The sequence below is a fragment of the Scyliorhinus torazame genome, chromosome 10, assembly GCF_047496885.1.
Source record: "Scyliorhinus torazame isolate Kashiwa2021f chromosome 10, sScyTor2.1, whole genome shotgun sequence".
Classification (NCBI taxonomy): Eukaryota; Metazoa; Chordata; class Chondrichthyes; order Carcharhiniformes; family Scyliorhinidae; genus Scyliorhinus; species Scyliorhinus torazame.
This window is the reverse complement of record NC_092716.1, coordinates 164,415,066-164,442,946: the sequence shown is the minus strand read 5'-3', so window position 1 is coordinate 164,442,946 and position 27,881 is coordinate 164,415,066. Positions and strand designations below refer to the sequence as shown.

General features: G+C 46.7%; 1 protein-coding gene across 2 annotated transcripts in view; it reads left to right on the top strand.

Annotated features, from left to right (window-relative positions):
- ptdss2 (phosphatidylserine synthase 2) overlaps positions 1-27,881 on the top strand; it is a 171,034-nt gene that overhangs the window by 38,517 nt on the left and 104,636 nt on the right. The window lies entirely within an intron of this gene.

Sequence of the window (27,881 nt, the reverse complement as noted above, 5' to 3'; positions counted from 1 at the left end):
CTCAAAACTGTACAGTTTTGGTCTCCTTGCTTAGAATGACTTGCATGGCAGGCAGTTCAAAGAAGGTTTACTAGGTTCATTCTTGGGATGAGGGCTTTGTTTTATGAGGAAAGTTTGAGCACATTGGACGGATACACCTCGAGTTTATCCTGTAAGAATTGTGAGCAGGTTTAGAACACAAGAACTAGGAGCACAGGACTTCTGGTGGTGGCCATGGAGTGAGTGGTCGCACATTTGGTTGCTTCTGCTTTTTGTGGCCGTTACTCCGGTTTGTAGCAGGGGTTTTGGAGGAAAAAGGTGTAGAAATGAGAGCAGAAGCGAGTGACCCCTAGTTTATGGCACGGCGGACCAGAAGTGCCCGGAAAAAAGCAAATCAGTTGGTTGTGGCAGGTGAGGAGCTGGCAATGCACGTGGAGATGGTGGGTGGACAAGGGTAGGGTCCGGCCCTGCCAGCCCAGTGGTCGATGGAGCAGTTGCTGAGCTTCTTGAATTGAGGGATTCTTTGTCTGTTTTTACTTCTTGCCTTTGTTTTGACTGTTTGCACTAAGAGCGGGGGGAGAATCAGTGGTGGGGGGAGAGAGAAGGAAGAGGGAGAATCAGTGGTGGGGGGTAGGATGCTAGGCGCCGTGGACGGGGGCCGCAAGACTAACTGGGTGGGCTAGTTCACGGAAACGCAGTGGGGAGTGAACTGAAGATCTTTTTGTGGGGGGGGGGGGGGGGGGAGGGGAGGGGAGGTTGGGGGGGGAGTGGAGGGATCAGATGGAGGGGAAAACCGTACTGCTGATGGGGAGGGATCTTTCGAAGTGGAGGAGGAGGGTTGATGGCAGTTTGCTGCTTGGGGGCGGGCCAGGGGAGGTGTGGGACATGGGCCGAAAACTGGCCTAGGAGAGAGTATGGCTGATAGGAGGGGGTGGGGGTGCCTCCCCCGGAACCATGCTGGTCACGTGGAACGTTCGGGGCTTGAATGGGCCAGCCAAAAGGACCAGTGTGTTCGCGCACTTGAGGCAACTGAAGGCGGACGTGGCCATGTTGCAGGAGACACATTAGAAGATGGGGGATCAAATTTGGTTAAGGAAGGGATGGGTTGGACAAGTGTTCCATTCGGGGTTAGATTTTAAAACGATGGGCGTGGCGATTTTGGTAAATAAGCGGGTGGCATTTGAGGTGGGCAATATAGAAGCGACCCGGAGGGCAGATATGTTATGGTCAGTGGGAAACTGGAGGGAATGGCCATAGTGTTGGAAAATGTATATGCCCCGAATTGGGATGCTGTGGAGTTTGTGGGACGGGTACTGGGGAAGATTCCGGACCTAGATTCACATCGACTGATTATGGGGGGGGGGGGGAGATTTCAATAAGGTCCTTGATCCAAGGTTGGACTGGCCGAGTGCTAGGTCTGGGAAGGTATCAGCTGTGGCAAAGGAGCTCCGGGGGTTCTTGGAGCACAGGGGGGTGCGGTCGATCTGTGGACGTTCGGGAGCCGAGGAGTAAGGAGTATTCGTTCTACTCCCATGTGCACAAAGTGTATGAATATTCAATAATTGCTGAATATTCAGCAATCGTGGTGTCAGACTACGCCCCGCACTGGATGGACTTGCAAGTTAGCAAAGGAAAGGCCCAGCGCTCGCACTGAAGGTTGGATGTGAGGCTACTAGCGAAGGAGGGTGTGTGTGAGCAGGTGAAGGAGGCCATTCAGGGATACATAAGGATCAATGATACGGGGGGTGGTTTGGGAGGCACTGAAAGCGTTTATCAGGGGAGAATTCATCTCAATTCAGGCCCATGAGGAGAAGGCTGAGCGGGTGGAGTTAGACAGACTGGTAGGCGAAATTGTACAGGTGGACAGGAGGTTTGCGGAGACTCCGGATGACGGACGTTTGAAAGAGCATCAGAGATTGCAGCTAGAATTTGGGCTCCTGTCCACCGGTAAGGCGGTAGGACAGCTGAAGAGGGGATTATGAATATGGGAAAAAGCTAGCAGGATGCTGGCGCACCAGTTGAAACCGGAGGCGGTGAGAGAGATAGGGTAAGTGAGGGATACGGGGGGGGGGGGGGGGGGGGGGGGGGGGGGGGGGGGAAGGTGGTTCTGGACCTGACTGGGATGAATGAGGTGTTTCGGGTGTTTTATAGTAAATTGTATAAATCGGAACCCCTAGCCGGGGAGGAAATGATGAAACAATTTTGGGGGGGGCTGGAGTTCCTGAGGATGGATGAGGAGTTGGTGGAGGATCTGGGAGCCTCAATTGGGCTCGCGGAGGTTATAGAGGGGTTGGTGAGATACAATTGGGCGAAGTCCTGGGACTGGGCGGACCCCCGGTGGAGTTTTATAAGAGGTTTTCCGGGCTGCTGGGGGCGATTTTGGTAAAGGCTTTCAATGAGTCAAAGGAGTTAGGAGTGCTACCCCCGACGTTATCGCATGCATCGATTTTCCCTTATTTTGAAACGGGACAAAGATCCAGAGAGCTGTGGGTTGTATAGGCCAATCTCCCTTCTAAATGTGGATGCGAAATCGCTGGTAAAGATCTTGGGCACACGGATAGAGGACTGTGTTCCGGTGGTAACGGGGGTGGACCAGACGGGATTTGTTAAGGGGCGACACCTGGCGTTCAACATTAGGCGGTTCCTTAATGTAATAATGATACCTGTGGAGGGGCGCGAGATCGAGGTTGTGGTGGCCATGGATGCAGAAAATGCCTTTGATAGGGTGGAGTGGAAATATCTGTGGGAGGTCCTGGGAAGGTTTGGGTTCGGACAGGGATTGTGGATTGGGTCCGGTTGCTATATCAGGCACCGTGTGGGAAATGTAAGGACGAATCGGGTGGGATCGGAATATTTTAAGCTTGTGTCGGGAGACGAGAAAGGGATGTCCACTTTCCCCACTACTGTTTGCCCTGCGAACGTCGAACGTTTGGCGGGGGATAGTGAGGGGGGGGGGGGCACAGGATCTCGCCCTATGCGGACGATTTGCTCCTTTACATAACGGGCCCATTGGGGGGGGGGATTGCAGGAATCATGGGGATACTAAAGGAATTTGGCCGGTTCTTGGGTTACAAACTGAATATGGGCAAGAGTGAGGTTTTTGCGATCCAGGCAAGGGGGCAGGAGAGGAGACTAAGGGAGATGCCGTTCAAGGTGGTGGGAGGGGGTTTTAGGTACCTGGGTATTCAAGTGGCACGGGACTGGGGTCAGCTCCACAAATTAAATTTGTGTAGATTGATAGAATAGATGAAAGTGGACTTCCGAAGATGGGACGTGATCCCGCTGTCATTGGCGTTGAGGGTACAGAAAAATGACAGTCCTCCCAAGATTGCTGTTTGTTTTTCAGTGTCTCCTAATTTTCATCCCTAAGGCATTTATTAGGAAGATGAATACAGCGATCTCGGGTCCTGCTTGAGCGGAGGTGGGGGTGGGGGTGGGGGGAGTGGGGTGGGGAGGGGAGGGGGAGAATGGCTGGACCTTCCAAACTTTATCAACTACTACTGGGCGGCTACTGTATTGATGATTAGGAAGTGGGTAATGGGGAAGGGGTCCGTTTGGGAGCATGGAGAGGCGGCATCGTGTAAGGGTACGAGTCTGGAGGTCTGTTAGCGGCACTTCTGCCGTTCTCTCCGGCTCGGTACTCTACAAGCCCCGTGGTGGTGGCAGCCCTGAGGGTGCGGGGAAAATGGAGGCAGCACATGGGACTGGAGGGGGCTTCAGTGTGTTCACCGATCTGGGACAACCACTGGTTCTCTCCGGGGGGGCTGGACGGGTGCTTTCGGAGGGTGGCAGCGGGCAGGGATCGAGAGATTTGGAGACTACATTGATGACTATTTTGGTGCCGCGTCATGCTCTCGCCCGGACCTGGAAAAATTCATCGACTTCGCTTCCAGTTTCCACCTCTCCATCACTTTCACCTGGTCCGTCTCAGACACTTCCCTTCCCTTCCTTGATCTTTCTGTCTCCATTTCCGGCAATAGATTATCCACTAATATTCACTACATGCCCACTGACTCCCACAGCTATCTGGACTGCAGCTCTTCGCACCCTACACCCTGCAAGGACCCCATCCCTTTCTCTCCACTCCTTCGCCTCCGTCGCATTTGTTCCGATGATGCCACTTTATAAAAGGGTGCTTCGAAAATGTGTTCCTTCTTCCTCAATCGTGATTTCCCAGCTACAGTTGTGGACAGGGCCCTCAACAGTGTGCGGTCCGTGTCCCGCGCCACTACCCTCGCCCCCTCTACTCCCTCCCAGAACAAGGCTAGAGACCCCCCTCGTTCTCACATTTCATCCCACCAGCCTCCGTATACAAAGCATAATCCTCCGCCATTTTCGCCAACTCCAGCGTGATGCAATCACCAAACACATCTTCCCTTCACTCCCTGTCAGCATTCCGCAGAAACCGTTCCCTCCGAGACAATCTAGTCCACTCCACCACCAGTACCTCTCCCATCACCCACGGCACCTCCCCATGCAATCGCAGAAGGTGTAACACCTGCCCCTTTACCTCTTCCATGCTTAACATCCCAGGCCCAAAGCACTCACTCCAGGTTAAGCAGCGTTTCACTTGCCTGCTGCAATGTTCCAGTGAAGCTCAACGCAAACTGGGGGAACAACATCTCTTCCGGTTAGGCACGCTACAGCCTTCCGGTCTGAACATTGAATTCAACAACTTCAGATGATCAGCTGTACTCCACCTCGATACATTTGTTTTCATCCCATTTAATTTTAACTGTCTTTTACCATTTCTTTCTTTCTTAACATGTATTTAATTTCCCCCGCCCCCAATCTTTCTCCTCTTTGCTTCCCCCTTCCCCTCCCCACACATCTACAGTTCATCCTCTGATGTTAGTTTCCCTGCTGTTTGACCTTTCATATCTTTTGTTCTCTCTGGGGACTGCCATTAGCACTCTTTCCCCTTGGTTTCTGTGGCCATTAGCATCCGGTTTCCCTGGGTTTCTGTGGCTATGACTCATCTTTCATTCTCACTCCACAGTTTCCCACTTTCTCAGTCTGTTAGCTTTGACAAAGAGTCATCGGACTCAAAACATTAGCTCTTTTCCCTACAGATGCTGCCAGACATGCTGCGATTTTCCAGCATTTTTTCTTTCGAGAGATTTGGAGATCTTTTCATTGAGGAGGGTTTCCAGAGTTTGGAGGAGCTAGAGGAGGAGTTTGAGCTGCCAGGTTGGAATGGGTTCCGGTATTTGCAAGTGCTGGATTTTGTCCTGAGGCAGGTCCCGGACTTCCCTCGCCTCCCACTAAGGGGGCTACGGGATAAGGTGATGTCAAAAACGGGTTGGGGAGGAGAGGCTCTTGGAAATATATAAGAAACTGATGGAGGGGAGGGAGCCCCATTAGGGGAGATGAAGAGGACGTTGGAGGAAGAGTTGGAGGGGAGCTGGAAGTCGAGGTATGAGAGGAGGCCCTGAGGAGAGTCAGTGCATCTTTGTCGTGTGCCAGGCTTAGCCTGATCCAGTTCAAGGTGGTCCACAGGGCTCAGATGACTGGCCCAGATGAGCAGATTTTTTGAGGTGGTGGAGGACAGGTGTGGGGGTGGTCTTGCGAACCATGTGCACATGTTTTGGGCGTGTCTGAGGCTGATGGGATTTTGGCAGGGCTTTTCAGATGTCATGTCAGAGGCCCAGGAAGGGAGGGTGACTCTGAGTTCAGACGTGGCAATATTTGGAGTATCGGAAGATCCGGGAGCCCAGGGGGCGAGAGAGGCTGACTTATTGACCTTTGCTTCCCTGGTGGTCCGGAGACGGTTTCTATTGGGATGGGGGGGACTCGAAGCCTCCAAAGTCGGGTGTTTGGGTCAGTGACATGGCAGGGTTTCCTAGGTTGGAGAAAATTAAGTTTGCCTTAAGGGGTTCACTTACAGGGGTTCGCTCAGAGGTGTCAGCCTCATCGACATATTCAAGGAAAATTGACTGTCAACAAGGGGGAGGGGGGGGTGGTGGTGGGGGGAAAATGAAAGGGGAGGCATGGACGTGATGAATAAGGGTAGGAAATCTAAATGCTTGGGGGAGGTGGGTATGTTATTGTGGGGCTTTTTGTGTTTGTTGGATCTCTTTGTTTAAAGCAGCACGGTAGCATTGTGGATAGCACAATTGCTTCACAGCTCCAGGGTTCCAGGTTCGATTCCGGCTTGGGTCACTGTCTGTGCGGAGTCTGCACATCCTCCCCGTGTGAGCGTGGGTTTCCTCCGGGAGCTCCGGTTTCCTCCCACAGTCCAAAGATGTGCAGGTTAGGTGGATTGGCCCTGCTAAATTGCCCTTAGTGTCCAAAATTGCCCTTAGCGTTGGGTGGGGTTACTGGGTTATGGGGATAGGGTGGAGGTGTTGACCTTGGGTAGGGTGCTCTTTCCAAGAGCCGGTGCAGACTCGATGGGCTGAATGGCCTTCTTCTGCACTGTAAATTCTATGTTAAATTCTATGTCAATGTTAAAATTATAAATGCCGTAATAAAATATTTTCTAAAACAAAAATAAGAATTAGGAGCCACCTGGTCCCTAGAGCCTGCTCAGCCATTCAATAAGATCATGGCTGATCTTTTTGTGGACTCAGCTCCACTTACCCGCCTGCTCACCATAACCCTTAATTTCTTTACTGTTCAAAAATCTATCTATCTTTGCCTTTAAAGCACCCAACAAGGTAGCCTCAACTGCTTCACTGGGCAGGGAATTCCATAGATTTACAACCCTTTGGGTGAAGAAGTTCCTCCTCAACTCAGTCCTAATTCTGCTCCCCCTTATTTTGAGGTTACGCCCCCTAGTTCCAATTTCACCCACCAGTGGAAACAATCTCCCTGCTTCTAGCTTAACTATTCCCTTCATAATTTTATATGTTTCTATCAGATCCCTCATTCTTCTAACTTCCAATGAGTATAGTCCCAGTCTACTCAGTCTCCCCTCAAAAGCCAATTCTCTCAACTCTGGAATCAACCGAGTGAATCTCCTCTGCACACCCTCCAGTGCCAGTATATCCTTTCTCAAGTAAGGAAACCAAAATTGTACACAGTACTCCAAGTATGGCCTCACCAGCACCCTGTTCAGCTGCAAAATAACATCTCTGTTTTTGAACTCGATCCATGAAGCAATGAAGGACAAAATTCCATTTGCCGTTTTAATTATCTGCTGCATCTGCAAACCAACTTTTTGTGATTCATGCACAAGGGCACCCAGGTCCCTCTGCACAGCAACATGCTGTAATTTTTTACCATTTAAATAATATTCCATTTTGCTGCTGTTCCTATCAAAATAGATGGCCTCACATTTACCAACATTGTACTCCATCTGCCAGATCCTTGCCCACTCACTTAAACTATCTATATCCCTCTGCAGACTTTTAGTATCCACTGCACACTTGGCACTACCACTCATCTTAGTGTCATCCGAGAACTTTGACTCATACATGTGATCCCCAACTCCAAATCATCTATGTAAATTGTAAACAATTGAGGTACCAAAACTGATCCCTGAGGCACACCACTAGCCACTGATCGCCAACCAGAAAAACACCCATTTATCCCCACTCTTTGCTTTCTGTTACTTAACTAATCCTCTATCTATGCTAATACATTACCCGTAAAGCCATGCACCCTTATCTTATGCTACAGCCTTTTGTGCGGCACTTTGTTGAATGCCTTCTGGAAATCCAGATACACCACATCCACCGGTTTCCCGTTGTTCACCGCACTTGTAATGTCCTCAAAGAATCCCAATAAATTAGTTAAACATAGCCTGCCTTTCATGAACCCATGCTGCGTCTGCCTAATGGGACAATTTCTATCCAGACGCCTCACTATTTCTTCCTTGATGATAGATCCGAGTATTTTCCCCACTACAGAAGTTAAGCTAACCAGCCTATAGTTACCCACAATTTGTCTACCTCCTTTTTTTTAAACAGGCATCAAATTTGCTGTTTTCCAATCTGCTGGAACTGCCCCAGAGTCCAGCGAATTTTGTTAAATTACCACGAGCACATTTGCTACTTCCCCCGCCATCTTTTTAGTGCCCTGGGATACATTCCATCAGGGCCAGGAAACTTGACTACCTTTAGCTCCATTAGCTTGCCCGACACTTCCTCCTTCGTGATAATGATCATTTTAAAATCCTCCTTGCCATAGCCTCCTTGCCATCAATTATTGGCATAGTTATTTGTGTCTTCCACCGCGAAGACCAACACAAGTATTTGTTCAATGCCTCAGCTATTTCCTCATTTCCCATTATTAAATCCCCCTTCATATCCTCTAAAGGACCAATGTTTACCGTAGCCATTCTGTTTAGTTTTATATATTTGTAGAAACTGTTTCGATCTGTTTTTATATTCTGAGTTGGTGTACTCTCATTATCTATCTTTTCTTTATAACTTTTTTTTTGTGGCTTTCTGTTGATATTTAAAGATTTCCCAATCCTCTAGTTTCCTACTAATCTTTGCCACTTTGTATGCATTTTCTTTAAATTTGATAGCCTCCCTTATTTCCTTGGATATGCATGGTTGGATCCTACAGTCCTTCCTCTTCTCTTGTATATACTGTTGCTCAGCACTGTGAAAAATAGCTTTCAAAGCCCTCTACTATTCCTCAATTGTCCCATCGCAAAGTCTTTTCTCCCAGTCTACCGTCACCACCTCCTCCCTCACCCCATTGCAGTCTACCTTAGCCAACTCTTCCCTCATCCCATTTTGGTCTCCTTGTTTAAGGACAAGACACTGGTATTGGATTTCACCTTCTCACCCTCCATCTGTATTTTAAATTCAACCATACAGTGATCGCTCCTTCCAAGATGATCCCTAACTACGAGATCATTAATTATTCCTGTCACATTACACAGACCAGATCTAAGATAACTTGCTCCCTCGTAGGTTCCGTTAAATACTGTTCGAGGAAACAGTCGTGGATACATTCTATGAACTCCTCCTCAAGGCTGCCTTGACCGACCTGGTTTGACCAATCCCCCACAACAACTGCCGTACCATTTTTGCATGCATCAGTTATTTCTTTGTTTATTGCCCACCCGACCCTGATATTATTTGGTGGACTATAGACTACGCCTAACAGCGACCTTTTCCTCTTGTTATTTCTAATTTCCACCCAAGTGGATTCACCTTTTTCTCCATAGAACCTATATCATCTCTCACTACCACCCTAATGTCATCCTTGCGTATCAGAGCTACACCACCTCCTTCACCTTCCTGTCCGTCTTCCCAAATAATCTGATACCCCTGGATATTTAACTCCCAGTTGTGACCACCATGCAACCATGTCTATGAAATGGCCACTCAAACGTACATTTGTGCCGTCAACTCATTTACCTTGTTTCAAATGCTACAAGCATTTAAGCAAAGTGCTTTTATGCTAGTTTATTGCCTTCATTTTGAATCGTAACCTTTCCTGAGTTGTTCCCGTTAACCTTTTTCATAAGTTTCCCTGTAGTTGAACCCTCCTCCTTGCTTTGCTTTTCATTAACCATTTTTATTCCCGTATTTTCCCGTATAACCCTTGAGGACCTGTTCTTTAATTTAGTTTCTAGTGGCTGATAATCCCCCAACAGGTCCTCTTTCCTGGTCTTGCCTATGTTGTTTGTCCCAACGTGCACCACAACAACTGGATCCTCCCCCTCCCACTCCAATATCCTTTCAAGCCGGTCAGAGATGTCCCTCACCCTGGCAGCGGGCAGGCAACCTACCATGCGGGACTCTCTATCCTGCTTACAAAGGGTGCTATCAATCCCCCTAGTTATAGAATCCCCACAACTACTACCACTTGTCTTTTTGCTCCCCCCGCTTGAATGGCCTCCCGTAAGATGGTGCAGTGGTCGGCTAGCTCAAACTTCCTGTAGCCCTTTTCCTCATCCACACAGGGAGCAAGTACCTCAAACCTGTTGGATAAGGTGAAGAGCTGAGGCTCCTCCGTTCCTGAATTCAGGATCCCTCTACCAGCGTCACTTGCAGTCACACCCTTCCTGTCCCTGACCACTGACCAACTTTGAAGTATTTAATCTACGGGATGTGACTGCCTCCTGAAACAAAGCATCCAGGTACCCCCCCCCCCTCCCCCCCACACACATACGGACGCCCCCCCCACCCCCCCCCCCCCCCGGATGTGCTGCAATGTCCAAAGCTCAGATTCCAGCTCATCAATCTTTTGTCGAGTAACCAACACTTGTTGCAGATGTGATCACTGCAGCTCGTAATGGCATCTGCCAGCTCCCACATCATGCAGCACATCACCTGCCCAGCCATCTCTACCTACTTAATTAAATTATTAATTTGTCTTGCAGTGTTCTCCTTCTAATCCCACTAACCTTCCCACCCCCCTCCCCTCCCCCTGATCCAGACCATGTGATCTCCAGGGAGAGGCAAAGAACCAGTGTTAAAAACCCAGGGCCGAATATGGGACAAAATTCTGGGAAAATGTCTCTCCAATCCCTAGTAATGAAGTCATGGATTTAACGAAAGAAGGGTTGAAGGTTGGAAGTTTTCTCCGAGAGCAGTTGTTGAAGAAGGTGGTGAACCTTCAGACCTTGTTCAAGAACTGGTGCAGATTTCCCTTTGCACTAAATAAACCTGACTCATTCTTGACCTTTTGGTAACTTGCATTCCTTTGGCTCATGGATACTTTAAAAAAAAAAAAAAAAATTTTTAAATTCTCCTTTTTCACATTTTCTCCCACATTTACATCCATCAACAATAAACAATAATCAGCAAGATATGTCAATCCCCATAATAACAACGATCCCATCTACCCCCCAAGCCTCAACCCGCATGTTTACACAAACAAATGACAAAAAGGAATCAGGGATTACCAGTAGTCACCCTTAATCTTACATAGCTCCACCCCCCCCCCCCCCCCCCCCAAGTCTCCAGCTCCTCCTGTCCACTGCCTCTTGTAAAACTCCTCCTCCCAACCTCGGTTCCTTCCCCCCAACTTTCCACCCCGGCTAGACCACTCGGACCCGGTTCTGCCAGGCTCCGATGGCCGCAGCCCCTCCCCCCACCTCACTCCTGTTCACTGGCCGGCTTAAACCGGCCAGCGTGGAGGCCCCCGCCTGGGTCCCTTTCCCCCTTGCCCGGCCCTAGGAAAGCCCAGAGATCCCCTTTTAGCACACAAACCCTGCATATCCACCTACACCCCAAAGAGCCCTCATTTCGAGTGAAAGTCCCATCACTTCCCTGGTCCAAATATATACAACATTGGCTCCTTTAGCCCCTACACCCGCACGCAGTGAAACAAAAAAGAAGAAAATACAGTCATGAGGTTACATCGGCTTATGGCCATTCCTCAATTTGTCAGTTCTGCCACAGTCCTTCTGCTTTCGCAAACTCCTCCGCTGCTTCCGCCGTTCCAAAATAAAAGTCCCTGAGCTTGTAAGTCACCCTCAGCTTCGCTGGATATACAATGCCGCACCGCACTTTGCTCATGTACAGTGCCCTCTTCACCAGGTTGAAGGCAGCCCGCCTCCTCGCCAGCTCCACCGTAAAGTCCTGGTATACGCATATACCAGCTCCAGCCCACTGCACCACCCGCTTCTGCTTGGCCCAGCTCAGGACCTTCTCCTTCACACTATACCTACGGAAGCACAGAGTCACTGCCCTTGGTGGCTCACTCGCCTTTGGTACAGGCCTCCACGACCGATGAGCCCGATCCAGTTCATATCGGGAGGGATCCTCCCCCTCCCCCAATAGTTTTGCCAGCATCGCGGCAAAATACTCAGTCGGCTTTGGTCCTTCAACTCCTTCGGGCAGCCCCACAATCCTCAAATTCTGTCGCCTGGATCTGTTTTCCAGGTCTTCCATTTTTCCTCTCAGATCCTTGTTAGTGTCCATCACCTTCCTCACCTCCTTGCTCATGGATACTTTAAGCTACATTTGGAGGCAGAAATCTGTCACTGCATTTTGAACTGTAGTAACCTATCAGATGATTCATTATATTCTTCCATAATTTTTAAATGGTTGTAGTAAATATGTGTTATTTTGAAAATTTGTAGGGAACATGTCACAGACAAGCACCTTACTTCAAAATATAGCTGATGCAATAAACTTCAAACGCCAAATTTAATCTATTTATGATCATGTGCACCTCTGAATGTGAGTATTTTCAGACCACTTTCATGTTAGTTTTAAAGTAAGTTTTTGGGTTATTGAGTCAAGTTTGATGTCAGTTTCTTCTCTTATTTTGCTATAATAGGCGCATTGATGAACAATTAGTTATGCACTTCAGGTTATTCGTACATAATGAATCTATACTGAAGGATGAACAATTGACAACACTACACAGTTAAGATAACCCCACTCAGTCATTCAAAATATATCAGTCCAGGGTGCATTTATCTCGAGTGTCGAAATGTTTGAGTTGAGTTGTGAATAATTAAATTAGATATAAACAATGCTGTTTTAAAGTCCCTGTATAAAAAATGTTGTTAGGGTTTCCCTTTTCCCTTGGTCTGCACATTCCACACATGCTTTGCTATGTGTGCATATTTTTGCATTGTGGTCATTTCCCCCACCCCCAACCCTCCTTTTGCCAAGTACATTTGTTCATTCATTGTGCTCAGTTGTTTTGGTGGCTCATTGAATGCACTTAATTTAGCGCAAGCAACACGCTTCCACAACTCCTGCAATTATATTTTCAGATTTTTGTGAGCAATCAAGTAAAACCGAATTGAGCAATGTTTTAAGTGTGGGAGGTATAACTAGGTCACAACAGTCTGTTCCTGAGGGAAAATAGAAGTAGATTTCTTTTGTGTGGATGTAGGGCAGACAGAACATTGGTTGTTCAGGGTGAAATAGAACCTAACGTATATATTTTAGTTTAATTAAACAAGCTGATAGTGGCACAATTAGTCTGAGTTATTTCTCCTCTTTACACTGTTGCTAACTTTTGGTTGGCTCTTAATTCGTAATTCGCTCTGTTTGTTTAACCTTTGCTCTAGAGTCACCTGGTATCTTTATGATACCGCCACGAGGTTCAAGTTCAAGTAATGATCAATAACTCAACACACCAATTAGTAAGATTCAAATCAAAACACATTTATTATACACAAATCACTACTCATGCATAAACTCTACTTTCTAGGCTATTCCAATCACTAGAAGGCCTATACTTAGCTTCGGACTGGCCCATCAGGTCAGGGGAACAAATGGCCTTTCGTTCAGGTCCTGAGTCTGCAGGATTCAAAAGCTGGTATGGACTGGTAGCGAGGAGAGCCTATCTCGTAGCGAGCGTTGACTTGAGACTTACTTGGTTGGCGGCAGCTGAGACAGGTCACTCTCACGGGTTGATTCGCTGCTGAGTGACCCTGCCAAAGAAGGACGATTTGAACTTGGGGGCTTTACTTTATAGTCCCCAGGGGCTTCCTGCCCTTCGGGGCGGACCCTGTACCTGGTTCCAAGTGATTGGACTGTGTTTCGATCACTTGGATCGATTTCTCCAATACTGGACTTGTTCCCTGATCGTTGGCGGTCCCTAAATGTCCGTTGGCCTTCCTTTGTCTTGGCTCCTGCTGGCGACGAGGAGTCTGGCTTGGTTTAATTCACCTTAACTGTTGCCATTGTGCCTTGGAATCGCTCATTACTATGCAGATGGCTGCTGCATCACTCTGCAGATGGTTGCTGGTTTCCGTGCTGTCTGGTTGTTTTGCAGGTTTCAATATACATGATTTCTGTATTTGCTAGTCTTTGTCTGTGTTGGCTGAATTTCCCTTCAGCCTTTGCGGTTCTCCATTTTAAGTCGGGAAGTGGCCAACCCAGGTGGTTACACACCTTCCTTGTGATCTATAACGCGAAGCGTGAAGGATCACATAACTGCGTTGTCTTCATTCCCTGACGCGGCGAGCACTCTTCTATGGCCTCTACACTGACCATAACTATGCAAGAAAATTTTAACTAACAATTTCTAAGTGGCGCTATGTCAAAACAGGGACATGCATTACAAAATAAAAAAACGGTACCTCTAACTGTCCTCAATAAACTACACTCACTAAACATTCAGTCATGTTAACTTCCGAAACAATACAAAAGAATAGCAGCATTTAAATTTTTTCTGGCTTGGCAGTCAAGCACAGGGGTGTACAATCTTTCCATTTCTTTATTTACAGAAGAACGCAAACGAATGTCCTTTATTATAGATCGATGGGTTCGGGGGCCTGGTGAAAAACAAAAATAGGGGATCTCATTCTGTATACCGGGGTTCGAGCGCGGTAGGCTCGCCTTCTCCATTTCCTCATGCGGATTGTCTGCACGATGCTGCAGAGCATCGCCAACACTAATAGGGATTCGACTTCGTAGGAAAGGGAGTACCACATTATGAGCTTATCACACCATTGCCTGTTACTGGGCTCTGGGTGCTATGGGGAAGTGAATCATTAACGGCCGGGGGGGGGGGGGGGTTGGGGTCAGGGGGTTCGCGTTAGTGCGCAACCGGGTACACATTATGACAAAAAACGAGTATGCTGTCTTAATTGTCTTCTTCTTTCTCTTCTCTTCCTTTCCTTTTCGTCTCTTTTCCTGGAGCTTCTGGGGTTCTGTGGGATCAAGCATAGTGTCTGTTACTATCTTGGTTAATATCTCGTGCGTTAGTATGTCTGTCCTTTAGTGCCAATTCTCCCTTTACAATTTGTCACCATGTGTGACTCCCTCATTTTTTAAAAAAACCGAATATTCAGGACAAGACTCACTTAAAAATACTGAAACAGTGCGAGCCGTCTCGCAGGCTGTGCGATTTACCATCCAAATGTTCGAGGCTGTAAATAGCATAGGGATGGCAACCTAAGGGCTGCCCGAAAACAAAACACAACTTTTTGTACCAAGAGTGCCGCTTTGAGGTGCATATGGGCCGCGACGGGTAAGAATTGGATGGAATCCCCGGGTAGGACGGTGACCAATGCCGTGTGTGCTGTACCCGAGCGTAGCTGACCAGAGGGGGGGTCCTCAGGCAGGGCGGAGACCAATGACGTTTCTCCATTGCCTGAGCAACTGCCAAGAATGGGCAAAAATGTAGTCATTGTGGGGTTTGCCGTAAAGGTTCTACCTTCGAACCAGAAGAGCAGTTATTAACGGGGGTCTGGCAAGCTCTCAGCGGTTTCTGCCGATGAGCGTGCTGGCAAGTTCCCATAGGTTTCGGCCGAAAAATAAGGCTTGGGGCCGTGGAAAAGAAAATTCCGATCTTACAAACAACATGTAACAATAACAGTAACAAACAACATTAAACAACAAGCTGCAGGTTCCATCAGAAAGGACACCGTTTTCTCCCAAGCGGTTCCTTTTTAAAACATCATCTGGACACCTCAGTTATCAGTTGCGAACAGGGTCGCAGAGGGGTTCTCGTTTTGGGAGTCAGACTCAAAGTCGTCATCTTCTCCAGGATGCCATACTCTCGAATGTATAAGGGCTGATAGGGCTGCATGGTGCGATTTGGGGTCCATTTCGTCGTTCTGGACGAGCCTGTATGATTTGTCGCGTTGCCAAAAGGTGGTGTCTAGTTCTGTGGGGACGGAATCGTCATCGTAGGGCGGTGGGGTTTGTTGAGGAAAGTGATGAGGAAGGAATCGATAGTAGGGAGGCGTGCTGTGGCTATTGTCTGAGTCACGGTCGCTGTCGCTGTCTGTGGGCGTTCCGGCGCGGAGTCTAGAGGTCGGGGGTGGAGTCGAGGGCGAGTCCGTGGATGTGGTGGGTGTGTTGGGGGAGGGTAGGGATATGTTGGCTGTGGGCGGGGTGTGGTCTGTTGCGTCGAGCATGATGTGATGTGCATGGTTGGACTGTGGGCCATATGCCTTAAGCTGGTTAATATGGAACCACGCAGTCTTTCCGTTGGGGTACTTAATTTTATAGATGGAGGGACTTACTTTGTCCGCAATGGAGTAAGGACCAGAATACTTCGGTGACAGGAATGTGCTGGGGTTGTAAATGGAGAGCATGACCTGTCCTACCTCAAACTCAGTCGCATGCACTGTCTTGTCGAAACAGGCCTTGCTCTGTTTCTTCCGTGTGCCTAATCTTACTGCGGCTGCTAGCTGAGCCGTTTTTACATTTTCAACTAGTTGTTTTACTGCGTTCTCGTGTGTGAGGGCCGTCACTTCGGGGCTGGTCAAGTCCAATCCTAATAAAAATTCTGTGCCTTTCATGGGGCGTCCGATCAAATGGAGTGTGTGGGGTGTAACCTGTGGAAGTTGAGACAGTATTTCTCAAAACCATCAGCGCAAAAGGGAGGACTGAATCCCAAGTGGTGTTGTTTTGTTGGACCATTTTTTTGCGGGTGGCTTTTAGGATCCGATTCATGTGCTGCACGATACCACTTGACTGGGGGTGGTATGCGATGTGGAATTTCTGGGTAATGCCAAATATCATGAGGACGTTCTTCATGACCCCACCCGTAAAATGGGAACCTTGGTTGGATTCAATGCTGCGGGGAAGTCCCCATCTCGTAAAGATGTGGTGGGTTAAGATCTTTGCGGTGGTCTTTGCCGTGTTTGTTCTGGATGGGAATACGTATTTGTAACCATTCCTGCAAGGGGGCATTGGACCTATAAAATCAACCTGGAGGTTAATCCAGGGGCCGTTAACGGGGCGGGTGTGACTAAGTTGAGCTTTCTTGGCGTATCTGTCCGGATTGTTCTGGGCACAGATAAGGCAATTCTCAATGTAGTGCATTACATCTTCTTTTAAACTTGGCCACCAACAGAGCTGCCTGAGGTGGGCTGTAGTGGGATCAGTTCCCTGATGTCCATGACTGTCATGGAATAAACAAATAAGTTGATTCCTGTCCTATTCAGGAACCACATAAAGGGTGTCTTTTAACACCACACCGTCATTTTTAAATCTATCGTACGGTGCTGTAAATTTTCCTTTCAAAATCTCCCTGAGATTGCTATCCTGCTTCTGGGCCTGCACTAAATCCTCGATTTTAGTCTGCGAGACCTGAACTGCATTCACTGGTGCGCTTTCGGGTGGTGTCCAAAGATATCCATGCCTGGAACCTGCTTTTGCCAGTGCGTCGGCCTTTACATTTCCAGGTGGGGAGGAACGGTGGTGACTGCGAACTTTAACGATTCCGAATGTCCTGTTCTGTGCTGTTTCTAAAATGTGGCGGAGCAATGTGGCTGAAGGGAGGGGTTTTCCATCTGCGGAAACAAATCCTCTTGCTTTCCACAGAGGTAGGAATTCTGTAAGGCTATTGCAGACATAGAGGCTGTCCGAGTATATGACTGCTGGGATGGGGAAGGAATCTGGGTGATCCACAATGTACGCAACGGCTGCTAGTTCTGCCGCCTGCACGCCTAGGTGGTCTGGCAGTTTTAGTGATATTTCTTCTAGGGCGCGTCCCATCGCGTCCTCGACATAAATGCCGCATCCTGTAATGCGCTACCCTTCTAATATAGTGAAAGCACCATCCACATATATTCTTAACGGTTCGCATGTGTCTGTGGGCTGGGGCCTGTGGGTTGAACTACCTATCTTTCTGGGGGGTGTTTTTGCAATAAAGGGGCCTGTGTTGTGGTGTGGTGAGATGATTTCACATTCATGGGGGGTGCCTGGGTACTGAAGGTTATCGTCTAAGAAAGTGTGGGTCTTGGTCCTTTTAACAGTGATGTCCCGTCCCTGCAAAAGAAGGGTCCATCTGGCTGCTCTAATCTGACTAACTGTACCGTCCTTGAGTCGTCCGTCAAGTAAGAGTTGGGTGGGGGTGTGTTCTCTGAGGATTGTGATGGGGTTTAGTCCCGTTATGTAGGAAAAATACTGAACTGCCCAGAAAACTGCGAGCAGGTGCCTTTCACAGGCCGAAAATCCCTGCTCCACAGGATCTAAAACTCTGGAGGCGTAAGCCACGGGTCTTAGATGTTTGCGCCGTTCCTGGAGGAGCACGGCCGAAAGGGTGCGGTCTGTGCTAGCTATCTCTATAGCATAGGCGGAAAGCGGGTCTCAACCTATAGTGTGGGGGCTGCAATGAGGGCTCTTTTCAACGAGTCCACAGCATCCGTATGCTGCGGGAGCCATTCCCAAGGGGCTCCTTTCTTTAGGAGTTCCGAGAGGGGCGCTGCCTTGCTGGCAAAACTGTCAATGTGGTTTCGGCAGTAGCCAACCAGTCCTAAAAATGACCGGAGGGCTGAAACATTCTGGGGAAGGGGCAATTTGGCAATCGAGTCAATTATTTTGTGCTCGATCTCGCGTTTACCGTGCGTGATAATCGTACCCAAATATATCACTTTGTTTTCCAAAATCTGGGCCTTTTTGGGGTTTACTTTGCAACCAATTTTCTGTAGGAGTTCAGCCAGAAGCTCGATGTGCTCTGCCTTGGTGTCTGTCTGCAGTAATAGGTCGTCTACATACTGGGCCAGACATTCGGGGCGAGAAAATGTTGATAAACCATTGGCCAGCTGTCAGTGGAAAATGGAGGGGGAGTTGTGGAATCCTAGTGGAAGGCATGTCCACGTGTACTGCTGATTTTTAAAAGTGAAGGCAAATTTGTATTGGCACGCTTTTGCCAATGGAATGGACCAGAATCCATTACTGATGTCCAAAACCGTAAAGTATTGTGAGTTGAGACCCTGTTTGAGCATGGTCTCGGGACTTGTGGCTACCGTGGGGGCTGCTGCGGGGGTGACTTTGTTGAGTTCCCGGTAATCGATGGTCAGTCGCCATGATCCATCGGGCTTTCTCACTGGCCAAATCGGGGCATTATTAGTGGAGGTTACTGATCTGAGTACGCCCTGCTCTAATAAGCTGTCGATCACTTTTGCGATTTCTCCCTCTGCCTCTTGGGGAAATCCGTATTGCTTTTGGGGTCTAGGGTCAGGTCCTGTGATTTGAACAGAACCAGTCTTCCGGCCACAGTCGTGTTTGTGGGTCGCGAATGCTGTCCTGTGCTTCTGCAGAACTGCCCTAACCTGCTCGTCTGTGCTAATTGTGGTCGGGTCAAACCAAAATTCGCCGACTGCGCTAATCTTGTTTGCATATTCTCCTATTGTGAGCATTGCGGGGGCTCTTGCGGATTTTGCCATTCTCCAGACACACCTGTTTACTGGATCAAATGAAAGGTGGTGGGAGTTCATAAAGTCAATTCCCAAAATGTGTTCTGCTGTGTGGGGCAGGTCGACTAAGACTATGGGGTGCTTGGTGGTGATGTTGCCGATTTTAATGGGTACAGGGGCTGTGATGTGTCCCTGTTGTGAGTGGCCTGTAAAGCCGCTGAGGGTGATGGTGGCTGTAGTGGGCCATGTGTCTTTCTGGAATATGGTGGAGGAATTTATTGTGGTGCGGGACCCTCCTGTGTCCCAGAGAAATTTGATGGGCTGCCCCCGTATCTTTGCTGCAACTACTGGTCGGCCAGACCTATCCCAAAGGGTGTCGCAGACCCAACTGGGGGAGCCTGAACACCGTCAGTCCGTTCCGTTCAGGTCTGCTTGGTCTGAACGGGTGCTCACACTATGTATGGGCTCTGTCCTATTCTTATTCAGTGTGCCTGCCTGCTGTGCTCTCTGTGGCTTTCATGGGGCATTGCATTCTCGTGCAAAGTGTCCAAACTGTCCACAGTTGTAACACTCCTGTGGCTTTTGTGGGGGGCTGTTCCTGCCTTCGTTCACCCATGCGGGGTTCTGGTGCGTTTTCACCGCTTGGCTGTCTGCTTCTGCCTGCTGTTCCTCGCGTTTCCTAACTGCGGGTTTGTTTTGTACAGACTGCTCCCAGGTGCGGGACAATCTTTTTAAAACCCATTTCTCATTGTGGGCTTCCTCTGAGGGATCATAATTCGTACAGGCTTTTTGTCCTACCTCTGTGGCATGGGAGATAAGGTCCATTTGGCCATACCGTCTTGGGACAAATGGGCGCGTTCTAAATTTCCAAAAACTGCTGTGAAATGAATCCATAGGCGTCCAGCAAACGCTGTGGGGTGTTCTGTCTTTTTCTGCCTTCTACTGGGTCACCTCTGTTGTAGCCGATCGCGTCTAGGATCGCTGCGTGCATTTCTGCAAGGGTGCCTCCTCCTACATTCTGTGGGTCAAGAAGGGCTGCTACGACCGAAGGGTCTAAGCTGAAAACTGTGAGCTTCCCGTGCTCACGCTCGTCCAGGCCGTACATGGTCGCCTGCTGCTTTACCCTAGCAAAGAAGTGGTGGGGGTCTGAGGTGGGAGGAACGGTGTGATTTTCTCGCACGCGTCCCGTAATTGGGTCAAGGTTAAGGGGATGGTATAAAGAAATTCTGTATCTCCGTCCGATATGACTGTGCGGTGGGTGGTTACTGGATTCCTTGGAACCTGATCTGTCTGCGATGTGGGGGGTTGAGGCGCTTTTCTCTTCTGGGGCTTTCCTTGCGCAAATGTTCCCTGAACATACCTATGCCCGGTCTCATTTAATTCTTCCCAATCCGGGCCGTCTTCTGCATCAAACTGGGATCCAAAGGTGCTCTGGAACCCATTCTGAACTGAAAGTAAAGACTGCAGTTCTGCAATCTGCTTCCGGCACTTTGCGTGATCTAGTGAGCTCTGTCTGTGCTCCGTGGTGGTAGTATGGAGTGCTCTTAATGCTGCTTTCAGGTCACTACACTGCCTTTGCAATGCCTCTACCTGTTTCTCTGTTTCCTCTCTTACCAGGACAGCACATTGCGTGTCCTGATAGGCCTTTTCGTACTGTGTCTGGAAGCTGCTTAGGTGCGCCAGACAAGACTGGTGTGCCCACTTGGCATCATCCACCTCTCCGTCCTTTGCTGCTAACTTCCTTCTTAATTCTAGGTTCTCTTTCTCTATCTTGCTCACATCGACCTTACTCATTCGATGTGTCTCTATCTCTTTACGGAGCATCTGAACGACCTCCTCTGTGCCTCGCAATTGTGCCAAACAGGACACGATTGCCATCGGCTTGCGAGCTTTTCCCAAGCTTTTCTTATGGATTTCGCTCAGGTTCTCCCACCAAGTATGTCCTATACTCCCGGGACCTGTTTCCTCATTTTCACTGAATTCGTTCCAAAGGGGCCATCCTTTCCCTTTGAGGTACTTTCTGATTTCCTCTTCCCAAATGGGACACTGTCCTACTCTGCTGCTGGTCGCTGCGACCACAAATTCTTCGGGGTTCATGCATTGCCATCTTTCCTCTCTGAATACTTCTCTTAAAATTTGGAACAAGGGGTATTAAGGCGGTGCTGTAATTACGGGTACGGCTTTCGCTATTTTCCGGAATACAAACTCCCGACAGTTTTGCACAACAAAAATCTATCAGTTTGCTTTATAGCCCTGTTAATTATGCATGCATTAACACACTTCCGAATTATGAGGATTGATCAGAACTGCTTGAACACTTGTGGTTTTTCTGTTCCCAATTGGATTTCTAATTTCCACCTAAGTGGATTCAACCATTTTCTCCATAGAACCTATATCATCTCTCACTACCACCCTAATGTCATCCTTGCATATCAGAGCTACACCACCTCTCTCACCTTCCTGTCTGTCTTCCCAAATAATCTGATACCCCTGGATATTTAACTCCCAGTTGTGACCACCATGCAAACAATGTCTATGAAATGGCCACTAAATCGTACTCTTGATTTGTGCCGTCAACTCATTTACCTTGTTTCAAATGCAACAAGCATTTAAGCAAAGTGCTTTTATGCTAGTTTTTTGCCTTCATTTTGAATCGTAACCTCTCCTGAGTTGTTCCCGTTAACATTTTTCATAATTTTCCCTGTAGTTGAACCCTCCTCCTTGCTTTACTTTTCATTAACCATTATTCTTCCCGTATTTTCCCGTATAACCCTTGAGGACCTGTTCTTTAATTTAGTTTCTAGTGGCTGATAATCCCCCAACAGGTCCTCTTTCCTGGTCTTGCCTATGTTGTTTGTCCCAACGTGCATCACAACAACTGGATCCTCCCCCTCCCACTCCAATATCCTTTCAAGCCGGTCAGAGATGTCCCTCACCCTGGCAGCGGGCAGGCAACATACCATGCGGGACTCTCTATCCTGCTTACAAAGGGTGCTATCAATCCCCCTAGTTATAGAATCCCCACAACTACTACCACTTGTCTTTTTGCTCCCCCCGCTTGAATGGCCTCCCGTAAGATGGTGCAGTGGTCGGCTAGCTCAAACTTCCTGTAGCCCTTTTCCTCATCCACACAGGGAGCAAGTACCTCAAACCTGTTGGATAAGGTGAAGAGCTGAGGCTCCTCCGTTCCTGAATTCAGGATCCCTCTACCAGCATCACTTGCAGTCACACCCTTCCTGTCCCTGACCATTGACCAACTTTGAAGTATTTAATCTACAGGATGCGACTGCCTCCTGAAACAAAGCATCCAGGTACCCCCCCCCCCCCCCCCCCCCCCCGGATGTGCTGCAATGTCCAAAGCTCAGATTCCAGCTCATCAATCTTTTGTCGAGTAACCAACACTTGTTGCAGATGTGATCACTGCAGCTCGTAATGGGATCTGCCAGCTCCCACATCATGCAGCGACAGCACATCACCTGCCCAGCCATCTCTACCTACTTAATTAAATTATTAATTTGTTTTGCAGTGTTCTCCTTCTAATCCCGCTAATCTTCCCACCCCCCTCCCCTCTCCCTGATCCAGACCATGTGAACTCCAGGGAGAGGCAAAGAACCAGTGTTAAAAACCCAGGGCCAAATATGGGACAAAATTCTGGGAAAATGTCTCTCCAATCCCTAGTAATGAAGTCATGGATTTAACGAAAGAAGGGTTGAAGGTTGGAAGTTTTCTCCGAGAGCAGTTGTTGAAGAAGGTGGTGAACCTTCAGACCTTGTTAAAGAACCGGTGCAGATTTCCCTTTGCACTAAATAAACCTGACTCATTCTTGACCTTTTGGTAATTTGCATTCCTTCTGCTCATGGATACTTTAAGCTACATTTGGAGGCAGAAATCTGTGCACTTTGAACTGTAGTAACCGATCAGATGATTCATTATATTCTTCCATAATTTTTTAATGGTTGTAGTAAATATGTGTTATTTTGAAGATTTGTAGGGAACATATCACAGACAAGCACCTTACTTCAAAATATAGCTGATGCAATAAACTTCAAACGCCAAATTTAATCTATTTATGATCATGTGCACCTCTGAATGTGAGTATTGTTTTCAGACCACTTTCATGTTAGTTTTAAAGTAAGTTTTTGGGTTATTGAGTCAAGTTTGATGTCAGTTTCTTCTCTTATTTTGCTATAATAGGCGCATTGATGAACAATTAGTTATGCACTTCAGGTTATTCGTACATAATGAATCTATACTGAAGGATGAACAATTGACAACACTACACAGTTAAGATAATCCCACTCAGTCATTCAAAATATATCAGTCCAGGGTGCATTTATCTCGAGTGTCGAAATGTTTGAGTTGAGTTGTGAATAATTAAATTAGATATAAACAATGCTGTTTTAAAGTCCCTGTATAAAAAATGTTGTTAGGGTTTCCCTTTTCCCTTGGTCTGCACATTCCACACATGCTTTGCTATGTGTGCATATTTTTGCATTGTGGTCATTTCCCCCACCCCCAACCCTCCTTTTGCCAAGTACATTTGTCCATTCATTGTGCTCAATTGTTTTGGTGGCTCATTGAATGCATTTAATTTAGCGCAAGCAACACGCTTCCACAACTCCTGCAATTATATTTTCAGATTTTTGTGAGCAATCAAATAAAACCGAATTGAGCAATGTTTTAAGTGTGGGAGGTATAACTAGGTCACAACAGTCTGTTCCTGAGGGAAAATAGAAGTAGATTTCTTTTGTGTGGATGTAGGGCAGACAGAACATAGGTTCTATTTCACCCTGAACAACCAAACGTATATATTTTAGTTTAATTAAACAAGCTGATAGTGGCACAATTAGTCTGAGTTATTTCTCCTCTTGACACTGTTGCTAACTTTTGGTTGGCTCTTAATTTGTAATTCGCTCTGTTTGTTTAACCTTTGCTCTAGAGTCGCCAGGTATCTTTATGATACCGCCACGAGGTTCAAGTTCAAGTAATGATCAATAACTCAACACACCAATTAGTAAGATTCAAATCAAAACACATTTATTATACACAATAAATCACTACTCATGCATAAACTCTACTTTCTAGGCTATTCCAATCACTAAAAGGCCTATACTTAGCTTCGGACTGGCCCACCAGGTCAGGGGAACAAATGGCCTTTCGTTCAGGTCCTGAGTCTGCAGGATTCAAAAGCTGGTATGGACTGGTAGCTAGGAGCGCATATCTCGTAGCGACCGTTGATTTGAGACTTACTTGGTTGACGGCAGCTGAGACAGGTCACTCTCACGGGTTGATTCTCTGCTGAGTGACCCTGCCAAAGAAGGACGATTTGAACTTGGGGGCTTTACTTTATAGTCCCCATGGGCTTCCTGCCCTTCGGGGCGGACCCCGTACCTGGTTCCAAGTGATTGGACTGCGTTCCCATCACTTGGATCGATTTCTCCAATACAGGAATTGTTCCCTGATCGTTGGGCGGTCCCTAAATGTCCGTTGGCCTTCCTTTGTCTTGGCTCCTGCTGGCGCCGAGGAGTCTGGCTTGGTTTAATTCACCTTAACTGTTGCCATTGTGCCTTGGAATCGCTCATTACTATGCAGATGGCTGCTGCATCACTATGCAGATGGTTGCTGGTTTCAGTGCTGTCTGGTTGTTTTGCAGGTTTCAATATACATGATTTCTGTATTTGCTAGTCTTTGCCTGTGTTGGCTGAATTTTCCTTCAGCCTTTGCTGTTCTCCATTTTAAGTCGGGAAGTGGCCAACCCAGGTGGCTACAACACGTTTTAAAAAAAAAACACACACATACAAGGGAGATGAGACATATTATTTCTTTTGATTCTTATTTTTGCATGTGGAAAGAAACCATGTGGAGACCCAACTGGTCATATCAACGTCTTTGTCTGAGTGGGTTCATACTCTTTGAGTCTTGAATGTTTGTTTTGTTGCTGAAACGTGAATACCAAGTGTGATATCAGTTGAGCATTTTTAAGATTACTGAAGAGCATGCATGAATACTGCTGTATTTGGCAAATGTAAAGTCCAGGGCCCTTCCACTAATTAATTGAAGTCGTATGTATGTGACAGACCATTTCTCTCCCATTTGCACTTTTGGCTTGATTTAAAAAAAAAAAGCCTCTGTATTGTTTATATTGTAAATTCTACCTTTTCATTGTTTAAACAATAAACATCTAAGCTTTTATCAATGAACCACCCTTTTCTGGAGTTTTCTTTTACCTTGCCATTCCATTCCATGTGCTCAGTTTGATCCTAGATAGTGGTTTGCATTTATTTATGTGCAACCATTCAACTGTGTAACCTTGAACTATACTTTTACTCTTTTTGATAGGTTATCAATGTCTTTCATGGGCAATTACAAATAAAAAACTTTAATGTGCATTTGCGTGACTAGTACATAGTTTGCGTTTAGCGATAGACCAACAAAACTGTCCTTAATATGTATGAATTGATCATTTGGTCTATGATTATCACGAGATAACCTTAATACAAACAGGCATTTAATCTGTTGGCAGTGGAGTTGCTAAACTGCGTGAAGGGAACATCATAGCATTGGTGAATTTTTATGTTGACTCTTAGTTTATGAAATTGTTTGAACAATATGAAAAGGTTCTTAAAGCTTAGCTCTGAGCTGCAGAATTAACTAATGTAATTTAGATTCCCTTTTATTGCCCTAAAAAATGGTTCAGTTTGGCATGTGGCTCTGTGTTCAATGACCAGTCCCTCACTGGAGGGAAATTCATTCTTTCATACTTCATTCTACGAGTGCACAACATAACCATGCTACAAAACCTCGACTTTGTGGCATGACATGTACCTGACGAGAGCTGTTCTGCATGAGTCCCCCGCCCCCCCCCCCCTCCACCACAGTGATTACTTGACAACCATTTAGTGCTCAAAAAGGATCAGTAATAATATAAACAACTTGTCTTTTAAAATGTACATTAGCAACTTGGTGACATTAAAAGGTTATCTTCACTTGACATTGCAAGACCACTAATGCAGGATTATCCAGCAAGAGCAGTTTTAATCAGATTATTCAGATTATTGCAGTAAATTGAGCAGAGGCTGTAAGAATGGGGCATTGTTACCTCCAAGGAGCTGTGTGGTTTTTATTGGCACCTTGCCCTTCATCTACCTCGTGTTTAAGACACTTCCTAATATCTATTTTTTTTGACCAAGCTTTTAGTCACTTGACCTCATATTTCCTCCTTTGGCTTTGCATCAGTTTTTATCGCCTGTGAAGCACCTCAATATGTTTTCCAACATGAAAGGGATGCAAGTTTTAGTAGCCAAGGAAGCTACTAAAAAATTTAAGTTTGTATTTCATCCAACCAATTAAATGAAAGGTACTTCACCAAGGCTGCTGAAATGCCTGAATTGGCATCTGAATGTGAATACGTCTTAAATTCTTTGGTCATGCCAGAAAGCAAATCTTGTGTATCTTTTCATATGTATGATCCAAACATATTGGTTTCTGGGTTGTATAATCCTTTTAGTGTTTTCTTTGTGCTCAAGTGTATTCCATTCTTTTACGAAACAAAATTTGTGTTAAAGTGTTTGCTGCCAATATCGAGCATACGTGGCGCCATCTTTATATGGGTAGTATGAAGCAGGGCGCATGTGCAGTTGTCACTGATGCTGGAATTGCAAATTTAGTGCTGGTGGCATCAAGTTAATGCTTTTCACCCCCCCCCTCCATCCACAGTTCACCCTAAACCTCTCGGGACTGGAAAGAAAAGTGGCAAATGGGACCCACTCCATCCACCCATCCTCACCTTAACTCCCAATTGATGTGGCACAACATGTTAGTGTCTTTTTAGAAATTTATTAAATGCTAAAATATCAAAAGAAATGGCTAGGGAGAGGGAGAAAGCAGGAGTGACAGTGAAATAACTGCTCCTTGTGTGCCTAACTGATGTTGAGGTATGGAATTGATTGAAATTTTTAATCAATTGTGATCGATGGTCTACATGGTTGAGTTATGTTCTTTTGTGTTATAAATTATTTTGGTGATACACAGGCAACGATGTAAGATTCATTGTTAAAAGTTTGAAGACTGCTGAAAAGAAGCTGTCACCATTTTAGGGTGGATTTGTATTTCCTGCAAAGGACATCATTGGATTCTGTGCGTACGATGACACGTACCAAACAGGTATTAGTAGCCATCTTGCACGGCCATCTTGTGTTGGCAGGAGATAGTGCGGAGTATTGACCTGCAACTAGATATTTGGGTACGGTATGTCATCCTACTCATTGAGGTTGAAGTAGGTTATTATTCCCCGTGGGAACTAACAGATTTAGACTATTTATACCTTTTTGGAGCAAAGTTTTTGTTTACTAATTTACAAAGAGTGAACACAATCAAATATTCATATAAAGTGCTCTGAATTTTATTTGTGTGGATTTTGATTAAGCCTTAAACATGCCTTTAAATGAACTCTTGATAAATATTATTAAACATGTACCTCATTTTACAATAGTCAAAGAAATATGGATTGCTTTAGATTCAAATGTGTTCGCTGCTGTGTCTGAATTGGCATTCGAGTCTCGAGGGTCCACATTGATGTGGAAGGTGTTAATTGGTAAAAACGTTGAAACTTCACTACAATGTTGTGGGTGGTCTTGTATCAATTCTCCTAGCTGTTTCTTTCACCGTTATTCCCAGCCTCCACCTGCCATTCCCAACATAAAACGAAAAGCAAAACATGCAAATTTGTGCAACAGTGTGCACTGTGTCATGTGAGATTTTTGCCAGTTACCCAAATCAATTACTTTTTTTTGTGTCAACGGAGAAAGCAAATGATAGGTGTGTATGCTGTGAGAAGGAGTGGGAAGGCAGTCAGAGGGAATATTGATTACGAGCATGTGCAAGGATCGTTTTGGTTCTTTCTGATTTGTGGAGCTGCTGTAATCAGCTG